The sequence below is a fragment of the Hyperolius riggenbachi genome, chromosome 5, assembly GCF_040937935.1.
Source record: "Hyperolius riggenbachi isolate aHypRig1 chromosome 5, aHypRig1.pri, whole genome shotgun sequence".
Classification (NCBI taxonomy): Eukaryota; Metazoa; Chordata; class Amphibia; order Anura; family Hyperoliidae; genus Hyperolius; species Hyperolius riggenbachi.
The window spans coordinates 136,522,302-136,535,209 of NC_090650.1; the positions used below are offsets into that span (position 1 = coordinate 136,522,302).

Consider the following 12,908-nt stretch of genomic DNA (forward strand, 5'->3'; position numbering starts at 1 on the left):
CACATGCGTGAGTCATGCATGTGCAATACGGAGCTGCCCTTCTACGGAAGCACTTGCAGTCATAAGTGGAAAATTTTAACCCTGGACAGCGCAGGAAGGAGGACACCATGAGAGGACCAGGAAGCAAGGCTCTATAGGATCCAGATCCTTGCCTCTCTGTAGATAAGTATACAACTTTTTAGTTTTATTGCTTTTGCAGTAACTATTAATTGCTGTACATAATCATCCCAGTATAATGCAACAGAAACATGTTCTTAAATTATCACAATCCTTTCTCACTGCATACCTGAATCCCTCACAGCACAAAAATGTTAAGAATCCCACTGCATGGGGGAAGTTTGTGATAAGGTTTGTAGAAATGCTCACAAGGGTACTAAGACTAAGGAGGGCTTTAGTTGTACTGGAGGTTTATATAGGTTGCTGGAGGTTTATATAGGTACTAGTAAAAAAAAGCCTGCCCATTAAAAAATGGGCGCTAGGCTAAGGGTGCTACCCCCCATCAACGCGAGCACAGATGCACAGCTGAGCACAAAGCTCACCTGTCCTCCACCACTGTCTGTAGTATATGCACACAGGGGGATGTTGCTTGCTTGGCAGTTGGAAAAAGCTGCTATTTCCCACAATGCAATGAGGTTCGCAGACAGCAAACTGTCACGTCTGAAAGCAGTGACACACACACACACACACAGGGACAGGACCCAGAGACACAGGGGTTTTATTGTTATAGGTATGTAGTAAAATACACTGTCAATCAATGAATTATTATGTGACCTATAAGCACTTTAATTTTAGGGAGAAGTTTTAAAAGTAAAGTCTTGCAGACGGGGCTCAAGAAAGAGGAGATACTTTACAGGGAAGATGAGGCAGCAAACGGAAAAAGAAGGCTGAAAATGAATAGATGTTGCTCAATATGTGAGGGAGCTGCAGTGCAGATATAAGAGACAGGGAGGCTTCTGTACATGGAAGAATGAATAAATATACTGTGTATATATATATATATATATATATATATATATATATATATATATATATATATATATATATATATATACACAGTATATATATATCGTGGTGGGACGCATATACATGGAAGGGGTAGGTAGGTAAAACATGGAAGCTGAAGGTCAAAGGGTTTAAGTTCATCCATTCATTACTTGGCAGAGTAAGGCAGTAGATAAAAGTAGTACAATGGGTGGGTGAATAAATCCTGCTGGAGGATTCAAGATCAATTACAGTAGTAAGAGTCCATGGGGGGCAGGCCTGACAGAAGAATGTGGTAGCAGTTGAGGCAAAAGGTAATCAAGACATGCAAGAAGACTTTCTTGGTTAGGCAGCGATGTATTCTGGAGATGATGCACACTCTGAAGTGACTTGATGATATGCTGATATGAGGAAAAGCAGACTAAGGCCTCGTTCACATCAGGGACGTTTCTGTGCGCTGCGCTGAGCAGCGTTACAAAAACGTAGTGTTGCATGCATTTCTTTGCACTGAGCTGTAAAGCGCACATCAATGCAAGTGAATGGGTGTTCTTTTTTAGCGCATAGAAGCGCGTACAAGCGCATAGAAGCACAAGCGTTTTTTACCCCTAATTGGAGAAAAAAATACATTTACATACAAAAACAAAGTTTTATTGACAACTGCTGCTGCTACAGTAGGCAAAACATGCTTTAACCACTTCGGGACCACAGTCTTTTCGCCCCTTAAGGACCAGAGCCTTTTTCTCCATTCAGACCACTGCAGCTTTCACGGTTTATTGCTCGGTCATACAACCTACCACCTAAATGAATTTTACCTCCTTTTCTTGTCACTAATACAGCTTTCTTTTGATGCTATTTGATTGCTGCTGCGAGTTTTACTTTTTATTATATTCATCAAAAAAGACATGAATTTTGTCAAAAAAATGACTTTTTTAACTTTCTGTGCTGACATTTTTCAAATAAAGTAAAATTTCCTATACATTTGAGCGCGAAAGTTATTCTGCTACATGTCTTTGATAAAAAAAAAAACATTCAGTGTATATTTATTGGATTGGGTAAAAGTTATAGCGTTTACAAACTATGGTGCCAAAAGTGAATTTTCCCATTTTCAAGCATCTCTGACTTTTCTGCGCACCTGTCATGTTTCATGAGGGGCTAAAATTCCAGGATAGTACAAATACCCCCCAAATGACCCCATTTTGGAAAGAAGACATCCCAAAGTATTCAGTGAGAGGCATGGTGAGTTCATAGAAGATTTTATTTTTTGTCACAAGTTAGCGGAAAATGACAGTTTGTGACAACAAAAAAAAAAAAAAAAAAGTTTCCATTTCTTCTAACTTGCGACAAAAAAAAATGAAATCTGCCACGGACTCACTATGCTCCTCTCTGAATACCTTGAAGTGTCTACTTTCCAGAATGGGGTCATTTGTGGGGTGTGTTTACTGTCCTGGCATTTGGGGGGTGCCTAATTGTAAGCACCCCTGTAAAGCCTAAAGATGCTCATTGGACTTTGGGCCCCTTAGCGCAGTTAGGCCGCAAAAAAGTGCCACACATGTGGTATTGCCGTACTCAGGAAAAGTAGTATAATGTGTTTTGGGGTGTATTTTTACACATACACATGCTGGGTGGGAGAAATATCTCCGTAAATGACAATTTTTTTATTTTTTTTACACACAATTGTCTATTTATAGAGATATTTCTCCCACTCAGCATGGGTATGTGGAAAAATACACCCCAAAACACATTATACTACTTCTCCTGAGTACGGCGATACCACATGTGTGGCACTTTTTTGCACCCTAACTGCGCTAAGGGGCCCAAAGTCCAATGAGTACCTTTAGGATTTCACAGGTCATTTTGAGAAATTTCGTTTCAAGACTACTCCTCACGGTTTAGGGCCCCTAAAATGCCAGGACAGTATAGGAACCCCACAAATTACCCCATTTTAGAAAGAAGACACCCCAAGGTATTCCGTTAGATGTATGGTGAGTTCATAGAAGATTTTTTTTTTTTGTCACAAGTTAGCGGAAATTGATTTTAATTGTTTTTTTTCACAAAGTGTCATTTTCCGCTAACTTGTGACAAAAAATAAAATCTTCTATGAACTCGCCATTCTCCTAACGGAATACCTTGGGGTGTCTTCTTTCTAAAATGGAGTCATTTGTGGGGTTCCTATACTGCCCTGGCATTTTAGGGGCCCTAAACCGTGAGGAGTAGTCTTGAAACCAAATGTGGCAAAATGACCTGTGAAATCCTAAAGGTACTCATTGGACTTTGGGCCCCTTAGCGCACTTAGGGTGCAAAAAAGTGCCACACATGTGGTACCGCCGTACTCAGGAGAAGTAGTATAATGTGTTTTGGGGTGTATTTTTACACATACCCATGCTGGGTGGGAGAAATATCTCTGTAAATGACAATTATTTGATTTTTTTTACACACAATTGTCCATTTACAGAGAGATTTCTCCCACCCAGCATGGGTATGTATAAAAATACACCCCAAAACACATTATACTACTTCTTCTGAGTACGGCGATACCACATGTGTGACACTTTTTTGCAACCTAGGTGCGCTAAGGGGCCTAACGTCCTATTCACAGGTCATTTTGAGGCATTTGGATTCTAGACTACTCCTCACGGTTTAGGGCCCCTAAAATGCCAGGGCAGTATAGGAACCCCACAAGTGACCCCATTTTAGAAAGAAGACACCCCAAGGTATTCTGTTAGGAGTATGGTGAGTTCATAGAAGATTTTTTTTTTGTCACAAGTTAGCGGAAAATGACACTTTGTGAAAAAAAAAACAATACATATCAATTTCCGCTAACTTGTGACAAAAAATAAAATCTTCTATGAACTCATCATACACCTAAAAGAATACCTTGGGGTGTCTTCTTTCTAAAATGGGGTCACTTGTGGGGTTCCTATACTGCCCTGGCATTTTAGGGGCCCTAAACCGTGAGGAGTAGTCTTGAACCCAAATGTCTCAAAATGACCTGTGAAATCCTAAAGGTACTCATTGGACTTTGGGCCCCTTAGCACAGTTAGGCTGCAAAAAAGTGTCACACATGTGGTATCGCCGTACTCAGAAGAAGTAGTATAATGTGTTTTGTGGTGTATTTTTACATATAACCATGCTGGGTGGGAGAAATATCTCTGTAAATGACACATTTTTTTATTTGTTTTACACACAATTGTCCATTTACAGAGAGATTTCTCCCACCCAGCATGGGTATGTGTAAAAATACACCACAAAACACATTATACTACTTCTCCTGAGTATGGCGATACCACATGTGTGACACTTTTTTGCAGCCTAGGTGCGCTAAGGGGCCCAACGTCCTATTCACAGGTCATTTTGAGGCATTTGTTTTCTAGACTACTCCTCACGGTTTAGGGCCCCTAAAATGCCAGGGCAGTATAGGAACCCCACAAGTGACCCCATTTTAGAAAGAAGACACCCCAAGGTATTCCGTTAGGGGTATGGTGAGTTCATAGAAGATTTTATTTTTTCTCACAAGTTAGTGAAAAATGACACTTTGTGAAAAAAACAATAACAATCCAATTTCCGCTAACTTTTGACAAAAAATAAAATATTCTATGAACTCATCATACACCTAACAGAATACCTTGGGGTGTCTTCTTTCTAAAATGGGGTCACTTGTGGGGTTCCTATACTGCCCTGGCATTTTACGGGCCCAAAACTGTGAGTAGTCTGGAAACCAAATTTCTCAAAATGACTGTTCAGGGGTATAAGCATCTGCAAATTTTGATGACAGGTGGTCTATGAGGGGGCAAATTTTGTGGAATCGGTCATAAGCAGGGTGGCCTCTTAGATGACAGGATGTATTGGGCCTGATCTGATGGATAGGAGTGCTAGGGGGGTGACAGGAGGTGATTGATGGGTGTCTCAGGGGGCGGTTAGAGGGGAAAATAGATGCAATCAATGCACTGGGGAGGTGATCGGAAGGGGGTCTGAGGGGGATCTGAGGGTTTGGCCGAGTGATCAGGAGCCCACACGGGGCAAATTAGGGCCTGATCTGATGGGTAGGTGTGCTAGGGGGTGACAGGAGGTGATTGATGGGTGTCTCAAGGTGTGATTAGAGGGGGGAAATAGATGCAAGCAATGCACTGGCGAGGTGATCAGGGCTGGGGTCTGAGGGCGTTCTGAGGTGTGGGCGGGTGATTGGGTGCCCGCAAGGGGCAGATTAGGGTCTAATCTGATGGGTAACAGTGACAGGTGGTGATGGGGGTGATTGATGGGTAATTAGTGGGTGTTTAGAGGAGAGAATAGATGTAAACAATGGATTTGGGAGGTGATCTGATGTCGGATCTGCGGGCGATCTATTGGTGTGGGTGGGTGATCAGATTGCCCGCAAGGGGCAGGTTAGGGGCTGATTGATGGGTGGCAGTGACAGGGGGTGATTGATGGGTGGCAGTGACAGGGGGTGATTGATGGGTGATTGACAGGTAATCAGTGGGTTATTACAGGGGAGAACAGATGTAAATATTGCACGGGCGAATTGATAAGGGGGGGGGGTCTGAGGGCAATCTGAGCGTGTGGGCAGGTGATTGGGTGCCCGCAAGGGGCAGATTAGGGTCTAATCTGATGGGTAACAGTGACAGGTGGTGATGGGGGTTATTGATGGGTAATTAGTGGGTGTTTAGAGGAGAGAATAGATGTAAACAATGGATTTGGGAGGTGATCTGATGTCGGATCTGCGGGCGATCTATTGGTGTGGGGGGGTGATCAGATTGCCCGCAAGGGGCAGATCAGGGGCTGATTGATGGGTGGCAGTGACAGGGGGTGATTGACGGGTGATTGACAGGTGATTGACAGGTGATTGACAGGTGATTGACAGGTGATCAGGGGGGATAGATGCATACAGTACATGGGGGGGGGGGTCTGGGGGGGGGGTCTGGGGAGAATCTGAGGGGTGGGGGGGTGATCAGGAGGGAGTAGGGGGCAGATTAGGGACTTAAAAAAAAAATAGCGTTGACAGATAGTGACAGGGAGTGATTGATGGGTGATTAGGGGGGTGACTGGGTGCAAACAGTGGTCTGGGGGGTGGGCAGGGGGGGGTCTGAGGGGTGCTGTGGGCGATCAGGGGGCAGGGGGGGGGAAATCAGTGTGCTTGGGTGCAGACTAGGGTGGCTGCAGCCTGCCCTGGTGGTCCCTCGGACACTGGGACCACCAGGGCAGGAGGCAGCCAGTATAATAGGCTTTGTATACATTACAAAGCCTATTATACACTGTTGCAGCGGCGATCCGGATGCCAGTAACCCGCCGGCGCTTCCGAACGGCCGGCGGGTTACGGCGAACGGGGGGCGGAGCCAGTCCCCGGCGGCTGATCGCGTCACGAATGACGCGATCGCCGCATAGCCACTCCCGCAGCCGCCCCCGCCGATGGGCGTATTGCGGTCGTTTGGGACCGGTCTTTGCCGCCGCCCATCGGCTGGGGGCGGTCGTTAAGTGGTTAAAGGAGCGCAGCGCAATGCACAGAAACGCGCACTAAAGCGCGCACAAGTGCGTGTGTTTTTTACCACGCGCTTTAACACGTTTTTCAGCGCAGCAGATGTGAACGAGGCCTAAGTCATAGGTAACTCCAAAGTAGAAAACATGTAAGGTAGATACATACATAACCACATCTATTGCCACGCAATAACCCTGGACACTGGTGCCCAGAAGTACCATGGATATTGTGAGATCCTACCAATAACCCTGCAGGCAGCAATGAAAGCATTGATGAGTTTATGTTCCTTTTCTGCTCTAACCAAAGCTAAAATACAATTTTGTTCCTTATCATGGCTCAACCCTGAAGTTTGCAGGGACCAAGCTTAAGAGCCAAGACATACAGTGGGATGCAAAAGTTTGGGTAACCTTGTTAATCATCATGATTTTCCTGTAGAAATCGTTGGTTGCTACGATAAAAAATGTCAGTTAAATATATCATATAGGAGACACACACAGTGATATTTGAGAAGTGAAATGAAGTTTATGGATTTACAGAAAGTGCGCAATAATTGTTTAACCCTCCTGGCGGTATAAAAAAATACGCCAGGAGGCAGCGCGGCAGTTTTTTTTTAAATTTTGTTTCTATATCATGTAGCGAGCCCAGGGCTCGCTACATGATAGCCGCTGCTCAGCGGCATCCCCCCGCCCTCTTCGATCGCCTTCGGCAATCTCCGATCAGGAAATCCCGTTCAAAGAACGGGATTTCCTGGAGGGCTTCCCCCGTCGCCATGGCGACGGGCGGGATGACGTCACCGACGTCACTGACGTCGGGTCGTCATTGGGAGTCCCGGGCCACCCCTCGGCGCTGCCTGGCACTGATTGGCCAGGCAGCGCACGGGGTCTGGGGGGGGGGGGGGCGCGCGCCGCACCGCATAGCGGCGATCGGGCGCGCGGCGGCGGCGATCGGGGTGCTGGCGCAGCTAGCAAAGTGCTAGCTGCGTCCAGCAAAAAAAAAATTAAACAAATCGGCCCAGCAGGGCCTGAGCGGCACCCTCCGGCGGCTTACCCCGAACTACGTTCGGGGTTACCGCCAAGAAGGTTAAACAAAATTAGGCAGGTGCATAAATTTGGGCACCACAAAAAATAAATGAAATCAATATTTAGTAGATCCTCCTTTTGCAGAAATTACAGCCTCTAAACGCTTCCTGTAGGTACCAATGAGAGTCTGGATTCTGGTTGAAGGTATTTTGGACCATTCCTCTTTACAAAACATCTCTAGTTCATTCTGGTTTGATGGCTTCCGAGCATGGACAGTTCTCTTTAATTCACACCGCAGATTTTCAATTATATTCAGGTCTGGAGACTGAGATGACCATTCCAGATCATTGTACTTGTTCCTCTGCATGAATGCCTTAGTGGATTTTGAGCAGTGTTTAGGGTCGTTGTCTTGTTGAAAGATGCAGGACCGACGCTACTTCAGCTTTTTCACTGATCCCTGGATATTGGTCTCCAGAATCTGCTGATACTGAGTGGAATCCATGCATCCCTCAACTTTGACAAGATTCCCAGTCCGTGCACTGGCCACACAGCCCCACAGCATTATGGAACCACCAACATATTTGACTGTAGGTAGCAGTTAATTTTCTTGGAATGCTGTGTTATTTTTCCTCCATGCATAACGCCCCTTGTTATGCCCAAATAACTCAATTTTAGTTTCATTAGTCCACAGCACCTAATTCCAAAATGAAGCTGGCTTGTCCAAATGTGCTTTAGCATACCTCAAGTGGCTTTGTTTGTGCTGTGGGCGGAGAAAAGGCTTCCTCTGCGTAACTGTCGCATACAGCAATTTCTTGTATAAAGCATGTCGAATGGTTGAATGATGCACAGTGACTCCATCTGCAGCAAGATGATGTTGTAGGTCTTTGGTGCTGGTCTGTGAGTTGACTCTCACTGTTCTCACCATTTATCACCTTTGTTTATCCAAGATTTTTCTTGCTCTGCCACTTCAAGCCTTAACTTGATCTGAGCCTGTAGTCTTCCATTTCCTCAATATATTACTAACTGTGGAAACAGACAGACAGCTGAAATCTCTGAGACAGCTTTCTGTATCCTTCCCCTAAACCATGATGGTGAACAATCCTTGTCTTCAGGTCATTTGAGAGCTGTTTTGAGACCTCCATGTTGCTACTCTTCAGAGAAAATTAAAAGAGGAGGGAAACTTACAATTGACCCTCTTAAATACTCTTTCTCATAATTGGATTCACCTGTGTAGGTAGGCCAGGGGTCACTGAGCTTACCAAGCCAATTTGCGTTCCAATACTTAGTTCTAAAGGTTTTGGAATCAATAAAAGGACAACAGTGCCCACATTTATGCACCTGCCTAATTTTATTTAAACAATTATTGCGCACTTTCTGTAAATCCAATAAACTTCATTTCACTTCTCAAATATCACTGTGTGTGTCTCCTATATGATATATTTAACTAATATTTTTTATCGTAACACCCAACGATTTATACAGGAAAATCATGATGATTAACAAGGTTGTCCAAGATTTCGCATCCCACTGTACATAACAGTATATATAGATTGCAGGGACAAAGTTTCCTAAAACTGTGCTTTTTATCAAGTGGACACTAACAAAAAAATGTAAAAAAAAGAGTGCGAGAGAAACAGATCTATGATGTAGCAAACAACCTGACCTTTCAAGTTGTGAACTCTATGTTGTGTGGCTTACACTGCACATCAAAGCTTCACACACAAGCAGCAAAACCAAATTATTATAGAGTACAAAGTGGTTATTAACATTGTTTAATGAGTTTTTGTTTATATGCTTTTCCCTGTTTTCCATTACATGAATCTCAGGTTCTGGTACGCAGATCTAAAAGGCTTTCTACAATATACATTTGTTTTTATTTGATTTGTGTTATGTATTATAAAACATTTTTTAAAATGGTAATGTTTCCAAGATATGAAGTGTCAGTCAAATATATAGAGCAGCTATACATATAGACACACATAATACGTATGTACTGTATATTGATTTCCTCTAGCTCTTCCCTTGCCTTTCTCACAACGTACAAGCAAGTTAATTTCCCCTGGCATTCTTGTATTTAATCTTCATAGGCCACCTACTCATCTTTGGCAGGCTACGGTAATAAAGTCTCCAGTCTAAAGTCTCCAAATTTCAAAACTAAGAAAGCAGAGATTAATTTTCTCAAGACTGCTGAAGGAAATACTTCAGACAGCAATTCCCTCACCTAAAGGCCAGTTTTGTACCATCAAAATCCCTTTGTAGTCTTATATAGAATCTTTTCTGTAAAAAGTTAAGAATTCTAAAGGATACCCAAGGCAAGTTCATTTGCAGAAACAGGGGGAGCAGGCATGTATGGGCAGCAGTCCTCATGCCCACTGCTCCCCCCATTCACTTCCATGCCCCTCTGTTACGTTACAAAAGCTCCATGTAATGATCCACTCAGCTGGATGCACTGGCAGACAGCTGTTTGACCATTCCTCTAGTCTGTGGGCTGCAGGTCTCTGCAAGAGAGACCTGTCTTTCCATTACAAGTTTCTGTTCTGTTCTGCTGCTGAGGAATTTGCATACACTCGTTATGCAAATCCCCTCCCTGCCTCCTTTGATGACTGGCAGTATAAAGAGCTATGTTTCCCAGAGTCCTTTGCTGGTCATAAGGGTTAGTTCTGTGTAAACACTCCTGGAGTGTCAGCCTTGCTCTTTGTTTGAAGATTAGCCTAGAGTAATTCCTGGGACTGCACTAGGCAGCTTCTCTAGTGCAGTTAGGATTGCATATCTGTTTTGTTTGTCTGTTGTGATTGTCCTGTCCCAGCGGTGGTCGACAGGAAATCGTTCTGTGTGTCTGGGTGCTAACCGGAACAGCGGTTGTTACTGGTAGCCCCATCTGATCTGTCTTACCTGGATCGCACTCGCCTAGCGCTAGTGCTGTGGATCCTTCTGTCCTGTCTTCCTGGATTGCACTAGCCTCTTGCGCTAGTGCTGTGGATCCTATCTCTCACTTATTCCTGTTTTCGTGTATCTGTCTTGTCTGCTACGAACGCTTGCTGGAGGCTCGGTGAGGTAACCGTTAAGCAAGCGCTCGCGTCCTCTGTTTCATGTTTGTCTGTCGGTGGTTAGTAAGGCGTGCTTGTCTCTGTTGTGCTTATCACGCGGAGACCACGCATAAACGCGTGCACTGTTGCGAATGAGTGCGGTGTTCGCGTTTAGCTAGCGTTTGTTGTTTTCCTTATCTTCTCATTGTTTATTTGCTGTGCCTTTGCTACTCTCATGCTCTGCCTTGCTGTAGCCTTGTGTCACCTCTGGCAATCGCCTCTCTCGCGATTGCGTTCCTACTTCATATCTGCTGTTGTGTATGCACCGTCACGGGTTGGCGACTAGTTTGGTGCACACACATACAATCTTTCCCTGTGCTCATTCTCTTTCGCAATCGCTTCTCTTGCGATTGCGTTCTCACTTGGTTTCCTTTGTTGTGTGTCCGCCATCGCAGGTTGGCGGCTAGATTGGTGGACATACATACATTCCTCATCTGTGCTTATTCAGTCTTGTGTCACTGTTAGCAATCGCCATCTCTGGCGATTGCCTTCTCTCCTGTTCTTCATGGTTGTGTATGCACTGTCGCGGGTTGGCGACTAGATTGGTGCACACACATACCCTCTGTCGCTTTGCTCTCTCTCCTTCAGGGCTATCTTGCCCTGCGTTTCTTCCCTTCGTGCAATTCCTGTCTTGCGTCTGTGGCAGGGCAGAGGAGCTGTTCCTCTGCACTCCACAGCTCCTCCTGCCGACAGGAATTTCCCTCTACAGGTGCATTGCACCTTTTGCTGGGTTCCCTCAAATTACACGCTTGTGGAGGATTTCCGCAGTGTCAGCGCACGTCTTGTGCGCTGATCACGGAGAGAATTCCACAATCGTTACAGTATGACCAGCCAAACCGAAATTCCCAGTGTAGAGGGACTTTCCGATTTGTACGATTTGGTCAAATGTGGGTCCTGTATCTTTAAGAGGTTTAAGGTACTGGACTCTGAAACCAGAGATGAGTTTATATCAGAATGTTCCAGATTCTTGGCAAATCCTGAATTTCAGGCCACCAATATTTCCACTTGGAGTGGTCAGATTGCTTACAATCTTTTCCAAGGGAATCTGTTTGTGTGGGCTGATGAGTGTGCCAGACACGAGAATCTGAGACATAACCCTCGCAGATTTCTGAGTCATGTATTTTCTCGTAAGCTTAGAATTCCCCTGCCAGGTTGTTTCTATGAGTTTTTTCCTGCAGTGCATGATGCTGATCAGATTGGGTTATGCAACATTTCTGTGTCATTACCATATGTTAATGAGTTGGTGCTTGCAGGCCAATCTGCTGATTTGGCTTGTCAGCCAAAAGATTCGTTGCCCCTAGCAACCACAAATAAAGAGGTTATTTCTGTCAAGTCTGAAATGTGCAAAACCATTCAGTATGATAATGATGTTTACACTGATGTTGCTCAGTCTCCGGGTTTTTTGCCCCAATCCAAAGCTTATGTGCATCCTATTATAGATAGGATCGCACACTATATTAAAGCAGTTAAAAAATCTGTTCTTGTTCCTGAACTCCACCCATATGGAGATTATCTGGATACTGGCCTGTTTGAACCTCCATTTGCCTCATGGGACATTGGGGCCTTGATTGGAAAGCGAAGATGTCTTGAATGATTGTCTCGATTCTATGTATCTTTTGATTGATTCCGATGAATGTGACGAGGGTGATGTGGATCTGGTGATTTATGTGTGGCAGACGATTTTGGATGAGTTGCACACTAGTGTTGGGCGAACAGTGTTCGCCACTGTTCGGGTTCTGCAGAACATCACCCTGTTCGGGTGATGTTCGAGTTCGGCCGAACACCCGATGGTGTTCGGCCAAACCGTTTGGCCATATGGCCGAACTAAGAGCGCATGGCCGAACGTTCCCCGAACATTCGGCTAGCGCTGTGATTGGCCGAACGGGTCACGTGGTTCGGACCCGAACGCGCTCTGATTGGCCGAACGGGTCACGTGGTTCGGGTAAATAAATACCCGATCCACGTCATTTCTCCGCCATTTGTCTGTGGGTTTAGCTTTGGGTAGGGAGGCAGGGTAGTTCTCTCTCCAGCCAGGCTAGCCAGGGTCCCCCCAGTCATTGTGTCGCTGCTGGGAACAGTAGTACACCGCTCACCCACACTATATAGCATTGTGTTTACTGCCACTCTGTGTACACCGCTCACCCACCACTGTATAGCATTGTGTTTACTGCCACTCTGTGTCTCTGCTGGGAACAGTAGTACACCGCTCACCCACCACTGTATAGCATTGTGCTCTGTGTCGCTGCTGGGAACAGTAGTACACCGCTCACCAACCACTGTATAGCATTGTGCTCTGTGTCGCTGCTGGGAACAGTAGTACACTGCTTAACCACCACTGTATAGAATTGTGCTCTG

General features: G+C 45.0%; 1 long non-coding RNA gene across 3 annotated transcripts in view; it reads left to right on the forward strand.

The window, feature by feature from the left end:
• The first annotated feature begins 636 nt into the window (after window positions 1–636).
• The window catches only part of LOC137518441 (uncharacterized), a 121,202-nt gene continuing 108,930 nt past the window's right edge, over window positions 637–12,908 (forward strand). For all 3 annotated transcript variants that reach the window (XR_011020812.1, XR_011020810.1, XR_011020811.1), the window contains exon 1: window positions 637–727. This is a non-coding gene — a long non-coding RNA (uncharacterized lncRNA). The remainder of the gene's footprint in view (window positions 728–12,908) is intronic.